Source organism: Andrena cerasifolii, unplaced genomic scaffold, assembly GCF_050908995.1.
Source record: "Andrena cerasifolii isolate SP2316 unplaced genomic scaffold, iyAndCera1_principal scaffold2850, whole genome shotgun sequence".
In the NCBI taxonomy this organism is placed as follows: Eukaryota; Metazoa; Arthropoda; class Insecta; order Hymenoptera; family Andrenidae; genus Andrena; species Andrena cerasifolii.
Window position 1 is genome coordinate 1 of NW_027487741.1, and position 13,369 is coordinate 13,369.

The 13,369-nt window shown below is 20.9% G+C and overlaps 1 long non-coding RNA gene across 6 annotated transcripts; it reads left to right on the forward strand.

The window, feature by feature from the left end:
- The first annotated feature begins 15 nt into the window (after positions 1-15).
- Positions 16-13,311, forward strand: LOC143378315 (uncharacterized). 6 transcript variants are annotated; one of them, XR_013088169.1, is made up of 3 exons: positions 16-7,121; positions 8,652-10,713; positions 12,842-13,311. It is a non-coding gene; the product is annotated as an uncharacterized LOC143378315 (long non-coding RNA). The 6 variants fall into 6 exon arrangements; XR_013088165.1 differs by lacking the exon at positions 12,842-13,311 and having other exon boundaries at positions 8,652-10,244; positions 10,580-12,815; XR_013088167.1 differs by lacking the exon at positions 12,842-13,311 and adding an exon at positions 11,574-12,815 and having other exon boundaries at positions 8,652-10,044.
- Positions 13,312-13,369: the final 58 nt, after the last annotated feature.

Below are 13,369 nucleotides of genomic sequence, written 5' to 3' on the forward strand. Positions count from 1 at the left end.
CTAATTAAAAAAAATAGGTAAATAAATAGAGAAAAAATAGGTAAATAAATAGAGAAAAAGAGGTAAATAAATAGAGAAAAATAGGTAAATAAATCAAGGGAAAAAAGGTAAATAAAAAAATAGGTAAATAAATTAGAGGAAAAATGGGTAACTAAACAGAGAAAAAATTTGTAAATAAATTAGAGAAAAAAATAGATAAAGAAATAGTGAAAAATAGGTAATGAAGTAGAGAATACAAAGGAGGTAAATAAATACAGAAAATAGGTAAATAAATATACAAAAATAGGTAAATAATTTAGAGAAGAAAATAGGCAAATAAATAGAGAAAAATAGGTAATGAAGTAGAGAAAATATAGGTGTATAAATAGAGAAAAATAGGTAATGAAGTAGAGAAAACAAAGTAGGTAAATAAAAACAGAAAATAGGCAAGTAAATAGAGAAAAATAGGTACATAATTTAGAGAAAAAAATAGGCAAATAAATAGAGAAAAATAGGTAATGAAGTAGAGAAAACAAAGTAGGTAAATAAATACAGAAAAATAGGTAAACTATATAGAAAAAAATAGGTGTATAAATAGAGATAAATAGCTAAATAAATCAAAGAAAAAAGGTAAATAAAAAAATAGGTAAATAAATTAGAGGAAAAAATAGGTAAATAACTAGAGAAAAATAGGTAAATAAATAGAGAAAACAAAACAGGTAAATAAATAGAGAAAAATAGGAAAATAAATAGAGAAAAAATAGGTAAATTATCTAGAGAAAAATAGGTGTATAAATATAGATAAATAGCTACATAAATCAAAGAAAAGAGGTAAATAAAAAAATAGGTAAACAAATTAAAGGAAAAAATAGGTAAATAAACAGAGAAAAAATAGGAAAATAAATGAGAGAAAATATAGGTAAATGACTAGAGAAACAATAGGTAAATAAATAGAGAAAAATAGATAAATAAATAGAGCAAATATAGGTGTATAAATTTGAGAAAGAAAGAGGTAAATAAATAGAAAAAAGTAAATGAATAGAGAAAAAATTGGAAAATAAATAGAGAAAAAATAGGTAAATAAATAGAGAAAAAATATTTAAATTATCTAGAGAAAAATAGGTAAATAAATAGAGAAAACAAAAGAGGTAAATAAATAGAGAAAAAATAGGTAAATAAATAGAGAAAACAAAACAGGTAAATAAATAGAGAAAAATAGGAAAATAAATAGAGAAAAAATAGGTAAATTATTTAGAGAAAAAATAGGTGTATAAATATAGATAAGTAGCTAAATAAATCAAAGAAAAAAATGTAAATAAAAAAATAGGTAAATAAACTAGAGAAAAAAATAAGTAAATAAATTAGAGAAAAAATAGGTAAATTATCTAGAGAAAAAATAGGTGTATAAATAGAGAAAAATAGGTAAATAAATAGAGAAAATATAGGTGTATAAATTAGAGAAAGAAAGAGGTAAATAAATAGAAAAAAGTAAATGAATAGAGAAAAAATTGGAAAATAAATAGAGAAAAAATATGTAAATAAATAGAGAAAAAATAGGTAAATAAATAGAGAAAAAATAGGTAAATTATCTACAGAAAAATAGGTAAATAAATATAGAAAACAAAAGAGGTAACTAAATAGAGAAAAAATAGGTAAATAAATACAGAAAAATAGGTAAATTAGGTAGAGAAAAAAAAGGTGTATAAATAGAGAAAAATAGCTAATTAAAAAAAAATAGGCAAATAAATAGAGAAAAAATAGGTAAATAAATAGAGAAAAAAGAGGTATATAAATAGAGAAAAATAGGTAAATAAATCAAGGGAAAAAAGGTAAATAAAAAAATAGGTAAATAAATTAGAGGAAAAAATGGGTAACTAAACAGAGAAAAAATTTGTAAATAAATTAGAGAAAAAAATAGATAAAGAAATAGTGAAAAATAGGTAATGAAGTAGAGAATACAAAGGAGGTAAATAAAAACAGAAAATAGGTAAATAAATAGAGAAAAATAGGTACATAATTTAGAGAAAAAAATAGGCGAATAAATAGAGAAAAATAGTTAATGAAGTAGAGAAAACAAAGTAGGTAAATAAATACAGAAAAAAGAGGTAAATAACTAGAGAAAAAATAGTTAAGTAAATAGAGAAAACACAAGAGGTAAATAAATAGAGAAAAATAGGTAAATAAATACAGAAAAATAGGTAAATTAGGTAAAGAAAAAATAGGTGTATAAATAGAGAAAAATAGGTAAATAAGTTAGAGGAAAAAATAGGTAAATAAACAGAGAAAAATAGGTAATGAAGTAGAGAAAACAAAGTAGGTAAATAAATACAGAAAAAAGAGGTAAATAAACTAGAGAAAAAATAGGTGTATAAATAGAGAAAAATAGCTAATTAAAAAAAATAGGTAAATAAATAGAGGGAAAAAAGGTAAATAAATAGAGAAAACAAAGCAGGTAAATAAATAGAGAAAAAACAGGTAAATAAATTAGAGAAAAAAATAGATAAATAAAATAGAGGAAAACAAGGTAAATAAACAGAGTAAAAATTTGTAAATAAATTACAGAAAAAAATAGATAAAGAAATAGTGAAAAATAGGTAATGAAGTAGAGAATACAAAGGAGGTAAATAAATACAGAAATTAGGTAAATAAATAGACAAAAATAGGTAAATAATTCAGTGAAGAAAATAGGCAAATAAATAGAGAAAAATAGGTAATGAAGTACAGAAAACAAAGTGGGTAAATAAATACAGAAAAAATAGGTAAATAAATAGAGAAAAAGTAGCTAAATAAACAGAGAAAAAATAGGTAAATAAATTACAGAAAAAAATAGATAAAGAAATAGTGAAAAATAGGTAATGAAGTAGAGAATACAAAGGAGGTAAATAAAAACAGAAAATAGGTAAATAAATAGACAAAAATAGGTACATAATTTAGAGAAAAAAATAGGCAAATAAATAGAGAAAAATAGGTAAATAAATAGAGAAAATATAGGTGTATAAATTAGAGAAAGAAAGAGGTAAATAAATAGAAAAAAGTAAATGAATAGAGAAAAAATTGGAAAATAAATAGAGAAAAAATATGTAAATAAATAGAGAAAAAATAGGTAAATTATCTACAGAAAAATAGGTAAATAAATATAGAAAACAAAAGAGGTAACTAAATAGAGAAAAAATAGGTAAATAAATACAGAAAAATAGGTAAATTAGGTAGAGAAAAAATAGGTGTATAAATAGAGAAAAATAGCTAATTAAAAAAAAATAGGTAAATAAATAGAGAAAAAATAGGTAAATAAATAGAGAAAAAAGAGGTAAATAAATAGAGAAAAATAGGTAAATAAATCAAGGGAAAAAAGGTAAATAAAAAAATAGGTAAATAAATTAGAGGACAAATGGGTAACTAAACAGAGAAAAAATTTGTAAATAAATTAGAGAAAAAAATAGATAAAGAAATAGTGAAAAATAGGTAATGAAGTAGAGAATACAAAGGAGGTAAATAAATACAGAAAATAGGTAAATAAATATACAAAAATAGGTAAATAATTTAGAGAAGAAAATAGGCAAATAAATAGAGAAAAATAGGTAATGAAGTAGAGAAAATATAGGTGTATAAATAGAGAAAAATAGGTAATGAAGTAGAGAAAACAAAGTAGGTAAATAAAAACAGAAAATAGGCAAGTAAATAGAGAAAATAGGTACATAATTTAGAGAAAAAAATAGGCAAATAAATAGAGAAAAATAGGTAATGAAGTAGAGAAAACAAAGTAGGTAAATAAATACAGAAAAAAGAGGTAAATAACTAGAGAAAAAATAGTTAAGTAAATAGAGAAAACAAAAGAGGTAAATAAATAGAGAAAAATAGATAAATAAAATAGGGAAAAATAGGTAAATATATAAAAAAATAGGTAAATAAAATAGGGAAAAATAGGTAAATAAATAGAGAAAAATAGGTAAATTATCTAGAGAAAAATAGGTAAATAAATAGAGAAAACAAAAGAGGCAAATAAATAGAGAACAAATAGGTAAATAAATACAGAAAAATAGGTAAATTAGGTAGAGAAAAAATAGGTGTATAAATAGAGAAAAATAGCTAATTAAAAAAAAATAGGTAAATAAATAGAGAAAAAATAGGTAAATAAATAGAGAAAAAAGAGGTAAATAAATAGAGAAAAATAGGTAAATAAATCAAGGGAAAAAAGGTAAATAAAAAAATAGGTAAATAAATTAGAGGAAAAATGGGTAACTAAACAGAGAAAAAATTTGTAAATAAATTAGAGAAAAAAATAGATAAAGAAATAGTGAAAAATAGGTAATGAAGTAGAGAATACAAAGGAGGTAAATAAATACAGAAAATAGGTAAATAAATATACAAAAATAGGTACATAATTTAGAGAAAAAAATAGGCAAATAAATAGAGACAAATAGGTAATGAAGTAGAGAAAATATAGGTGTATAAATAGAGAAAAATAGGTAATGAAGTAGAGAAAACAAAGTAGGTAAATAAATACAGAAAAATAGGTAAACTATATAGAAAAAAATAGGTGTATAAATAGAGATAAATAGCTAAATAAATCAAAGAAAAAAGTAAATAAAAAAATAGGTAAATAAATTAGAGGAAAAAATAGGTAAATAACTAGAGAAAAATAGGTAAATAAATAGAGAAAACAAAACAGGTAAATAAATAGAGAAAAATAGGAAAATAAATAGAGAAAAAATAGGTAAATTATCTAGAGAAAAATAGGTGTATAAATATAGATAAATAGCTACATAAATCAAAGAAAAAAAGGTAAATAAAAAAATAGGTAAATAAATTAAAGGAAAAAATAGGTAAATAAACAGAGAAAAAATAGGAAAATAAATGAGAGAAAATATAGGTAAATGACTAGAGAAAAAATAGGTAAATAAATAGAGAAAAATAGATAAATAAATAGAGAAAATATAGGTGTATAAATTTGAGAAAGAAAGAGGTAAATAAATAGAAAAAAGTAAATGAATAGAGAAAAAATTCGAAAATAAATAGAGGAAAAATAGGTAAATAAATAGAGAAAAAATAGGTAAATTATCTAGAGAAAAATAGGAAAATAAATAGAGAAAACAAAAGAGGTAAATAAAAGAGAAAAAATTGGGAAATAAATACAGAAAAATAGGTAAATTATGTAGAGAAAAAATAGGTGTATAAATAGAGAAAAATAGGTAAATAAATAGAGAAAATATAGGTGTATAAATTAGAGAATGAAAGAGGTAAATAAATAGAAAAAAGTAAATGAATAGAGAAAAAATTCGAAAATAAATAGAGGAAAAATAGGTAAATAAATAGAGAAAAAATAGGTAAATTATCTAGAGAAAAATAGGAAAATAAATAGAGAAAACAAAAGAGGTAAATAAAAGAGAAAAAATTGGGAAATAAATACAGAAAAATAGGTAAATTATGTAGAGAAAAAATAGGTGTATAAATAGAGAAAAATAGGTAAATAAATAGAGAAAATATAGGTGTATAAATTAGAGAATGAAAGAGGTAAATAAATAGAAAAAAGTAAATGAATAGAGAAAAAATTGGAAAATAAATAGAGAAAAAATATGTAAATAAATAGAGAAAAATAGGTAAATAAATAGAGAAAAAATAGGTAAATAAATAGAGAAAAAATAGGTAAATTATCTACAGAAAAATAGGTAAATAAATATAGAAAACAAAAGAGGTAACTAAATAGAGAAAAAATAGGTAAATAAATACAGAAAAATAGGTAAATTAGGTAGAGAAAAAAAAAGGTGTATAAATAGAGAAAAATAGCTAATTAAAAAAAAATAGGCAAATAAATAGAGAAAAAATAGGTAAATAAATAGAGAAAAAAGAGGTATATAAATAGAGAACAATAGGTAAATAAATCAAGGGAAAAAAGGTAAATAAAAAAATAGGTAAATAAATTAGAGGAAAAAATGGGTAACTAAACAGAGAAAAAATTTGTAAATAAATTAGAGAAAAAAATAGATAAAGAAATAGTGAAAAATAGGTAATGAAGTAGAGAATACAAAGGAGGTAAATAAAAACAGAAAATAGGTAAATAAATAGAGAAAAATAGGTACATAATTTAGAGAAAAAAATAGGCGAATAAATAGAGAAAAATAGGTAAATAAATACAGAAAAATAGGTAAATTAGGTAAAGAAAAAATAGGTGTATAAATAGAGAAAAATAGGTAAATAAGTTAGAGGAAAAAATAGGTAAATAAACAGAGAAAAATAGGTAATGAAGTAGAGAAAACAAAGTAGGTAAATAAATACAGAAAAAAGAGGTAAATAACTAGAGAAAAAATAGTTAAGTAAATAGAGAAAACAAAAGAGGTAAATAAATAGAGAAAAATAGATAAATAAAATAGGGAAAAATAGGTAAATATATAAAAAAATAGGTAAATAAAATAGGGAAAAATAGGTAAATAAATAGAGAAAAATAGGTAAATTATCTAGAGAAAAATAGGTAAATATAGAGAAAACAAAAGAGGCAAATAAATAGAGAACAAATAGGTAAATAAGTACAGAAAAATAGGTAAATTAGGTAGAGAAAAAATAGGTGTATAAATAGAGAAAAATAGGTAAATAAACCAAAGGAAAAAAGGTAAATAAATTAGAGGGAAAAATAGGTAAATAAATTAGAGAAAAAAATAGATAAAGAAATAGTGAAAAATAGGTAATGAAGTAGAGAATACAAAGGAGGTAAATAAATACAGAAAATAGGTAAATAAATAGACAAAAATAGGTAAATAATTAAAGAAGAAAATAGGCAAATAAATAGAGAAAAATAGGTAGTGAAGTACAGAAAACAAAGTAGGTAAATAAATACAGAATAAATAGGTAAATAAATAGAGAAAAAGTAGCTAAATAAACAGAGAAAAAATAGGTAAATAAATTACAGAAAAAAATAGATAAAGAAATAGTGAAAAATAGGTAATGAAGTAGAAAATACAAAGGAGGTAAATAAAAACAGAAAATAGGTAAATAAATAGACAAAAATAGGTACATAATTTAGAGAAAAAAATAGGCAAATAAATAGAGACAAATAGGTAATGAAGTAGAGAAAATATAGGTGTATAAATAGAGAAAAATAGGTAATGAAGTAGAGAAAACAAAGTAGGTAAATAAATACAGAAAAATAGGTAAACTATATAGAAAAAATAGGTGTATAAATAGAGATAAATAGCTAAATAAATCAAAGAAAAAAGTAAATAAAAAAATAGGTAAATAAATTAGAGGAAAAAATAGGTAAATAACTAGAGAAAAATAGGTAAATAAATAGAGAAAAACAAAACAGGTAAATAAATAGAGAAAAATAGGAAAATAAATAGAGAAAAAATAGGTAAATTATCTAGAGAAAAATAGGTGTATAAATATAGATAAATAGCTACATAAATCAAAGAAAAAAAGGTAAATAAAAAAATAGGTAAATAAATTAAAGGAAAAAATAGGTAAATAAACAGAGAAAAAATAGGAAAATAAATGAGAGAAAATATAGGTAAATGACTAGAGAAAAAATAGGTAAATAAATAGAGAAAAATAGATAAATAAATAGAGAAAATATAGGTGTATAAATTTGAGAAAGAAAGAGGTAAATAAATAGAAAAAAGTAAATGAATAGAGAAAAAATTCGAAAATAAATAGAGGAAAAATAGGTAAATAAATAGAGAAAAAATAGGTAAATTATCTAGAGAAAAAATAGGTGTATAAATATAGATAAGTAGCTAAATAAATCAAAGAAAAAAAGGTAAATAAAAAAATAGGTAAATAAACTAGAGAAAAAAATAAGTAAATAAATTAGAGAAAAAATAGGTAAATTATCTAGAGAAAAAATAGGTGTATAAATATAGATAAATAGCTACATAAATCAAAGAAAAAAAGGTAAATAAAAAAATAGGTAAATAAATTAAAGGAAAAAATAGGTAAATAAACAGAGAAAAAATAGGAAAATAAATGAGAGAAAATATAGGTAAATGACTAGAGAAAAAATAGGTAAATAAATAGAGAAAAATAGATAAATAAATAGAGAAAATATAGGTGTATAAATTTGAGAAAGAAAGAGGTAAATAAATAGAAAAAAGTAAATGAATAGAGAAAAAATTCGAAAATAAATAGAGGAAAAATAGGTAAATAAATAGAGAAAAAATAGGTAAATTATCTAGAGAAAAATAGGAAAATAAATAGAGAAAACAAAAGAGGTAAATAAAAGAGAAAAAATTGGGAAATAAATACAGAAAAATAGGTAAATTATGTAGAGAAAAAATAGGTGTATAAATAGAGAGAAACAGGTAAATAAATAGAGAAAATATAGGTGTATAAATTAGAGAAAGAAAGAGGTAAATAAATAGAAAAAAGTAAATGAATAGAGAAAAAATTGGAAAATAAATAGAGAAAAAATATGTAAATAAATAGAGAAAAAATAGGTAAATAAATAGAGAAAAAATAGGTAAATTATCTACAGAAAAATAGGTAAATAAATATAGAAAACAAAAGAGGTAACTAAATAGAGAAAAAATAGGTAAATAAATACAGAAAAATAGGTAAATTAGGTAGAGAAAAAAAAGGTGTATAAATAGAGAAAAATAGCTAATTAAAAAAAAATAGGCAAATAAATAGAGAAAAAATAGGTAAATAAATAGAGAAAAAAGAGGTATATAAATAGAGAAAAATAGGTAAATAAATCAAGGGAAAAAAGGTAAATAAAAAAATAGGTAAATAAATTAGAGGAAAAAATGGGTAACTAAACAGAGAAAAAATTTGTAAATAAATTAGAGAAAAAAATAGATAAAGAAATAGTGAAAAATAGGTAATGAAGTAGAGAATACAAAGGAGGTAAATAAAAACAGAAAATAGGTAAATAAATAGAGAAAAATAGGTACATAATTTAGAGAAAAAAATAGGCGAATAAATAGAGAAAAATAGTTAATGAAGTAGAGAAAACAAAGTAGGTAAATAAATACAGAAAAAAGAGGTAAATAACTAGAGAAAAAATAGTTAAGTAAATAGAGAAAACACAAGAGGTAAATAAATAGAGAAAAATAGGTAAATAAATACAGAAAAATAGGTAAATTAGGTAAAGAAAAAATAGGTGTATAAATAGAGAAAAATAGGTAAATAAGTTAGAGGAAAAAATAGGTAAATAAACAGAGAAAAATAGGTAATGAAGTAGAGAAAACAAAGTAGGTAAATAAATACAGAAAAAAGAGGTAAATAACTAGAGAAAAAATAGTTAAGTAAATAGAGAAAACAAAAGAGGTAAATAAATAGAGAAAAATAGATAAATAAAATAGGGAAAAATAGGTAAATATATAAAAAAATAGGTAAATAGAATAGGGAAAAATAGGTAAATAAATAGAGAAAAATAGGTAAATTATCTAGAGAAAAATAGGTAAATAAATAGAGAAAACAAAAGAGGCAAATAAATAGAGAACAAATAGGTAAATAAGTACAGAAAAATAGGTAAATTAGGTAGAGAAAAATAGGTGTATAAATAGAGAAAAATAGGTAAATAAACCAAAGGAAAAAAGGTAAATAAATTAGAGGGAAAAATAGGTAAATAAATTAGAGAAAAAAATAGATAAAGAAATAGTGAAAAATAGGTAATGAAGTAGAGAATACAAAGGAGGTAAATAAATACAGAAAATAGGTAAATAAATAGACAAAAATAGGTAAATAATTAAAGAAGAAAATAGGCAAATAAATAGAGAAAAATAGGTAGTGAAGTACAGAAAACAAAGTAGGTAAATAAATACAGAAAAAATAGGTAAATAAATAGAGAAAAAGTAGCTAAATAAACAGAGAAAAAATAGGTAAATAAATTACAGAAAAAAATAGATAAAGAAATAGTGAAAAATAGGTAATGAAGTAGAAAATACAAAGGAGGTAAATAAAAACAGAAAATAGGTAAATAAATAGACAAAAATAGGTACATAATTTAGAGAAAAAAATAGGCAAATAAATAGAGACAAATAGGTAATGAAGTAGAGAAAATATAGGTGTATAAATAGAGAAAAATAGGTAATGAAGTAGAGAAAACAAAGTAGGTAAATAAATACAGAAAAATAGGTAAACTATATAGAAAAAAATAGGTGTATAAATAGAGATAAATAGCTAAATAAATCAAAGAAAAAAGTAAATAAAAAAATAGGTAAATAAATTAGAGGAAAAAATAGGTAAATAACTAGAGAAAAATAGGTAAATAAATAGAGAAAACAAAACAGGTAAATAAATAGAGAAAAATAGGAAAATAAATAGAGAAAAAATAGGTAAATTATCTAGAGAAAAATAGGTGTATAAATATAGATAAATAGCTACATAAATCAAAGAAAAAAAGGTAAATAAAAAAATAGGTAAATAAATTAAAGGAAAAAATAGGTAAATAAACAGAGAAAAAATAGGAAAATAAATGAGAGAAAATATAGGTAAATGACTAGAGAAAAAATAGGTAAATAAATAGAGAAAAATAGATAAATAAATAGAGAAAATATAGGTGTATAAATTTGAGAAAGAAAGAGGTAAATAAATAGAAAAAAGTAAATGAATAGAGAAAAAATTCGAAAATAAATAGAGGAAAAATAGGTAAATAAATAGAGAAAAATAGGTAAATTATCTAGAGAAAAAATAGGTGTATAAATATAGATAAGTAGCTAAATAAATCAAAGAAAAAAAGGTAAATAAAAAAATAGGTAAATAAACTAGAGAAAAAAATAAGTAAATAAATTAGAGAAAAAATAGGTAAATTATCTAGAGAAAAAATAGGTGTATAAATATAGATAAATAGCTACATAAATCAAAGAAAAAAAGGTAAATAAAAAAATAGGTAAATAAATTAAAGGAAAAAATAGGTAAATAAACAGAGAAAAAATAGGAAAATAAATGAGAGAAAATATAGGTAAATGACTAGAGAAAAAATAGGTAAATAAATAGAGAAAAATAGATAAATAAATAGAGAAAATATAGGTGTATAAATTTGAGAAAGAAAGAGGTAAATAAATAGAAAAAAGTAAATGAATAGAGAAAAAATTCGAAAATAAATAGAGGAAAAATAGGTAAATAAATAGAGAAAAAATAGGTAAATTATCTAGAGAAAAATAGGAAAATAAATAGAGAAAACAAAAGATGTAAATAAAAGAGAAAAAATTGGGAAATAAATACAGAAAAATAGGTAAATTATGTAGAGAAAAAATAGGTGTATAAATAGAGAGAAATAGGTAAATAAATAGAGAAAATATAGGTGTATAAATTAGAGAAAGAAAGAGGTAAATAAATAGAAAAAAGTAAATGAATAGAGAAAAAATTGGAAAATAAATAGAGAAAAAATATGTAAATAAATAGAGAAAAAATAGGTAAATAAATAGAGAAAAAATAGGTAAATTATCTACAGAAAAATAGGTAAATAAATATAGAAAACAAAAGAGGTAACTAAATAGAGAAAAAATAGGTAAATAAATACAGAAAAATAGGTAAATTAGGTAGAGAAAAAAAAGGTGTATAAATAGAGAAAAATAGCTAATTAAAAAAAAATAGGCAAATAAATAGAGAAAAAATAGGTAAATAAATAGAGAAAAAAGGGGTATATAAATAGAGAAAAATAGGTAAATAAATCAAGGGAAAAAAGGTAAATAAAAAAATAGGTAAATAAATTAGAGGAAAAAATGGGTAACTAAACAGAGAAAAAATTTGTAAATAAATTAGAGAAAAAAATAGATAAAGAAATAGTGAAAAATAGGTAATGAAGTAGAGAATACAAAGGAGGTAAATAAAAACAGAAAATAGGTAAATAAATAGAGAAAAATAGGTACATAATTTAGAGAAAAAAATAGGCAAATAAATAGAGAAAAATAGGTAAATAAATAGAGAAAATATAGGTGTATAAATTAGAGAAAGAAAGAGGTAAATAAATAGAAAAAAGTAAATGAATAGAGAAAAAATTGGAAAATAAATAGAGAAAAAATATGTAAATAAATAGAGAAAAAATAGGTAAATTATCTACAGAAAAATAGGTAAATAAATATAGAAAACAAAAGAGGTAACTAAATAGAGAAAAAATAGGTAAATAAATACAGAAAAATAGGTAAATTAGGTAGAGAAAAAATAGGTGTATAAATAGAGAAAAATAGCTAATTAAAAAAAAATAGGTAAATAAATAGAGAAAAAATAGGTAAATAAATAGAGAAAAAGAGGTAAATAAATAGAGAAAAATAGGTAAATAAATCAAGGGAAAAAAGGTAAATAAAAAAATAGGTAAATAAATTAGAGGAAAAATGGGTAACTAAACAGAGAAAAATTTGTAAATAAATTAGAGAAAAAAATAGATAAAGAAATAGTGAAAAATAGGTAATGAAGTAGAGAATACAAAGGAGGTAAATAAATACAGAAAATAGGTAAATAAATATACAAAAATAGGTAAATAATTTAGAGAAGAAAATAGGCAAATAAATAGAGAAAAATAGGTAATGAAGTAGAGAAAATATAGGTGTATAAATAGAGAAAAATAGGTAATGAAGTAGAGAAAACAAAGTAGGTAAATAAAAACAGAAAATAGGCAAGTAAATAGAGAAAAATAGGTACATAATTTAGAGAAAAAAATAGGCAAATAAATAGAGAAAAATAGGTAATGAAGTAGAGAAAACAAAGTAGGTAAATAAATACAGAAAAATAGGTAAACTATATAGAAAAAAATAGGTGTATAAATAGAGATAAATAGCTAAATAAATCAAAGAAAAAAGGTAAATAAAAAAATAGGTAAATAAATTAGAGGAAAAAATAGGTAAATAACTAGAGAAAAATAGGTAAATAAATAGAGAAAACAAAACAGGTAAATAAATAGAGAAAAATAGGAAAATAAATAGAGAAAAAATAGGTAAATTATCTAGAGAAAAATAGGTGTATAAATATAGATAAATAGCTACATAAATCAAAGAAAAGAGGTAAATAAAAAAATAGGTAAACAAATTAAAGGAAAAAATAGGTAAATAAACAGAGAAAAAATAGGAAAATAAATGAGAGAAAATATAGGTAAATGACTAGAGAAACAATAGGTAAATAAATAGAGAAAAATAGATAAATAAATAGAGCAAATATAGGTGTATAAATTTGAGAAAGAAAGAGGTAAATAAATAGAAAAAAGTAAATGAATAGAGAAAAAATTGGAAAATAAATAGAGAAAAAATAGGTAAATAAATAGAGAAAAAATATTTAAATTATCTAGAGAAAAATAGGTAAATAAATAGAGAAAACAAAAGAGGTAAATAAATAGAGAAAAAATAGGTAAATAAATAGAGAAAACAAAACAGGTAAATAAATAGAGAAAAATAGGAAAATAAATAGAGAAAAAATAGGTAAATTATTTAGAGAAAAAATAGGTGTATAAATATAGATAAGTAGCTAA